This window comes from Etheostoma spectabile, chromosome 10 (assembly GCF_008692095.1).
Source record: "Etheostoma spectabile isolate EspeVRDwgs_2016 chromosome 10, UIUC_Espe_1.0, whole genome shotgun sequence".
In the NCBI taxonomy this organism is placed as follows: Eukaryota; Metazoa; Chordata; class Actinopteri; order Perciformes; family Percidae; genus Etheostoma; species Etheostoma spectabile.
Genome location: NC_045742.1, coordinates 30,480,260 through 30,484,681, shown reverse-complemented (window position 1 = coordinate 30,484,681; position 4,422 = coordinate 30,480,260).

Genomic DNA, 4,422 nt, shown 5'->3' with positions numbered 1-4,422 from the left:
AAATTGCAATCAGCAGTGTTTGATAGGCACCAGACTGAAATCCACGTGCTTAACTGTTTTGACAGCAGTGTGTTAGCATCTGAACAGAGTGCTGTACATTCAGTGTTGAGCAGGTTGTGAAAGAGTGCAGAGTTTTCAAAACTGTGTTCCAGCAATGAAAACAAAAGTAGAGATGGTCCACGTGAACTGCTGCAGTGCAGACTGTACTTAGAGTTTTTCACATGTGACTCCAATTGTGCCCACTGTTGATTGGCAATTTAAAAAACTGTAATTGTGGAAGGGTTGATTACAAAAGACAAGATGCCTCATACATGGGAGCTGGTTGAATGAACTTAACTGGTAACAAAATATGTAATATCTTTCCATGATCTCATTTTATCTCCTCAGGATACATGCAAGTGTTTAAACTTCAACGTGTCACAAGGGGTAAGTAGTGTGTGTTGTGTGTGAGTTTGAGAGTGAGGGGGTCATCATTGTTAACATGAGAGACAGAATGTTGGGGGTACTTTTTCTCTCTCATGTAACTGAAGTAAGAGCCTGTTGTCCTAACTGCTGCTTCTGAGCTGAAAAAGAATGAAGATGAACCAAATTGTTACATGGCTTTCTTTTGTATTCATTTAACTGAAATCTTATTATCTTTTCACCTTTGTGATGGTATACAGTTGATATAATGCTCATGGGGAGTAGACAGCTCAGGGTTTTAAATAAAGCAACACAATGTCCAAGCTCTCAAATAGCTGTCAAATCATCTCATCATATGTGGAAAGTGTGTTCATTTGTTACTAATGTTGCTATGTCTGCCCTCTGGACAGGACTGTGCCTCTCCTGATTATTACATTGAAGGCTTGAATTCCCTGCTCTCCAATATTCCCACTTCTCCCAGTCTTCTGAGAACCGCCACCAAACACCTGATCAAGGCCATGAAATCTATGAAGGAAATTGAAGACTGTAAGGTAAGATGATGATTTGTGTTTGTGTCTAAATTTAGCACATATATTATTGCTAGCATTGAATGCCAGCTCACTCATTTCCTCATCTGTTGTTATTTTATTTATTTTTTTCCTCTTGCTCAAACTGGCCGTTAAGAAATCCAAAACACACATTATGTTGTGTCAGGCTGTCATTGTAGTGTTCAGTCCAATGAGAAGTGTCACATTAGCTTTGGTTAGAATGCATTTTGCATTATTTTAATTGCCAGCATGGACAGGCGGATGATTACAGCCATTAAAAGCTACTTCATGGTAAATATAACTATTGCTTTAAGACTGACTTGTCTTAAAGGTGCCCTGCCACACATATTTCATATTTACTTATATTTACTTTGTGGTAATGTCTGAAGTTCTACCATGGTCTCAGTAACATTTTTTTATGGAAAAAATGCCTCGGTTACGTTGTTTAAAGCTATTCTAGTGTGGTTTAGAAAGCCTGCAGGAAGACTCAGCTCCATTTGTGCCAGTTCTCATTAAAATTCAACAAGCTAAACTGCTTGACTCTGAATGGCTAAAAGCCAATCAATGGGAGCCTGGCTATAAGCATCCTTTGCCCATCCTTTGCTGGGTTAACTCGTGAATATTAATGAGCTCAGGCAACATGACGTCAGATTGGCCAGCTTTTGTAATTGGCCTGATTTCTTTGCTTATTTCTTTTCAGTGGCTAGAACTGACAAAGGAGGCAGCAGTTCATTTTCACAATCACAACATAACACAACATAACACAAACACATATGGGCCTAACATATTTCAAAAAATGCAAGTAAAAATGGTTTTGTGTGGCAAAGCACCTTTAAATGGAATTGTTCTTGGGTTAAAATGATAGCTGGATTCAGCTTGCGTTCTAAAATAAATCAACAGACACAGGATCAACTTTATGATTTCCAGCTGCACACATTTGATCATGAGACAAAGTGTCCTTAGCCCTCATTTTAGCATATTGTATAGTTATTTGTTACGGCTAATAAGTCTGAACTACACTGGAAAACAAAATGAGCTACAAGAAAGAGTTATGTAATCCTTTTCTGTCAGGTCATCAAGGCAAGTGACCAATTTTACAATACATGCACACCATTTGGTTTATTGTTAATGTAGTTTAAAATATAGAACCATTTATAGGTGTTGCTTTATATACAACTGCTTCTCCCTTCAGGAAAAGATGACACACTGCTTGCTGCTGGGGAAGCCTTCCCCAAAAATCTTCCATAAGAAACTGGAAGACATGACACAGTGGATCAAATCAGCTCAACAACCTCAGTGATCAGTGCATGTTTCTTCAGAAATCCTCGTTCTCATTCAGCAATGACTGTGCGTCACATCTTTGTGTTACTGTATGTTTTAAGACAAATTTTCTTTTCAGTATTTTAAAATGAAGCTGATTGCTGTAGCGTCACAGATGTTCTCATACCTTATAAGGGTGGATTTCTACTCACAGAAAGGCTATTTTTTGACATAAGAAGGGAAGTAAAGCAAGTCCCCAATTTAAAAGAGACAAAACAAACTTGTTAGACAATAGTTTAGTGCAACGTGTTTGCAATTGCTCGCCATGTAAATGATATCCTGAGACAGTCCTTTGTCAGTTGTTCAGATGGTTTAGAATGAGACATGAAAACCGTAGCTCACAGTCCATTCACAAGCCTTTTACCAGGACATCTGACAGCTAGTTTAATGAATAAGAGGAGACTTTTATGCATAAAGAGATACATAAGGAATTTCTCAACAACTGATGGTGATTAATTCAGCTAATGAGCATGGATCACATGGTTCATCAATAATCACTGGCAGATGCACTGTGTTGTACATCTATTACTGAGACCCAGAAATAAACCTTTCTCTTATTGTGCTGTATGATTCACATTCAGCTGTATGCCAGCAGTACTTCTATGGACTGCAACCCATATTTATTGATAGCATAGATGATGAACATGAAATATGATGTATGTTTGCAAATGTATTGGTTCAGACCTATTATTTATTTTATTTATTTATAATTTATCATACATGGTAACAGATGTATTGTTTGTGTGGTGTGTTGAATAAAGACAGAGCAGTAATGTACACAGATCTACGTTCTCAGACCGTGTCTTCTCTTTCTTTTCATGTTTGTGAATCACTTTGTGCTATATAAATACAAGTTTTATTGTCATTAATCCAGTATGTTGGTTTGTTGCCATAATTAGGGTATGTGTGTTAATTATAACCAATCTCAGAATGCAATGACTCATGTCACTGTTTTGAGGAACAACAAAAATTAAATCAGAGAAAACTATTGAGATTTTAGGGGAAAAGTCACAATATTTTAAGATTAGGTATACTTCTAAGAATAAAATTACCACATGTACATTTAGGGAATTATTAAGGATGATAACTAAATAAAACATAACATTCTGATGGCATACAGTACGTCAATGGGGATAGATAGATAGAGTAGTCTATATTCTTGAAGTTCCACTTCCGGGATTGCTCTGGTGCCGCAGGAAATTCCATTGGATGCATTTCTTTTTGCCGATATCCATTTCCTTCCACGTTCAACCACTATGGTTAACAGCTCCTCAGATCTCTGCAGGGTAAATCAGCTAGCTAGACTATCTGTCCAATCTGAGTTTTCAGCGCTGGGGAGGAAGATCTGGCAAAATGAGAATAATGGTGTGATGACATGTCTCTAATGGGACAGTTAGGATTCTAGCTGTCTCATCAGATTTGTTTATTTTTGCTCCTTAGTAGGTTGCAAAGAAAATATTTTTCCATGCGTCAACAGAAAAACAATACCAGTACCAGTAACAATACCAGTACCAATACCAATACCAGTACCAATACCAATACCAATACCAATACCAATACCAGCTCCAGCCCAAGTACAAGTACAATACCAGTTACAATGCCAATACCAGCACCAGCACCAATACCAGTATCAGTACCAATACCAATTCCAGTACCAATACCAGTACCAATACCAGTACCAGTACAAGTACCAGTACCAATACCAATACCAACAAAAGTACTCACTTCTCGTACTCAAGTAGAAGTACAGATAATTGTGTTAAAAAATACTCTGGTAAAAGTAGAAGTACTGATTTAACTTCTTTACTCACGTAAAAGTAACAAAGTACAGGCTTGGAAATTTACTTGAAGTATAAAAGTAAAAGTAGCCTTGCGAATGACAAAGCTACCTGGACCAGACAGATGTTATAAGAGTGCACGGTGGGAAACTACAGTGGACATGGAAAAAGGGTTCTTTATATGCCGTTGGCTGCATTTTAAATGGCTGTCTGCCGATAGGCTAAAACGTATATCTTATTTATTGTGACAGAGACTGGGACTCTGGGTTAATAAGATTCAGACCGAGTAGCAAGATATGAATTCAAGTGTGATTTCGTGAAAAGTCTGTGTATGTTCCCATCCAATTAGATTCAATTTGGTCTTGATGACCCAA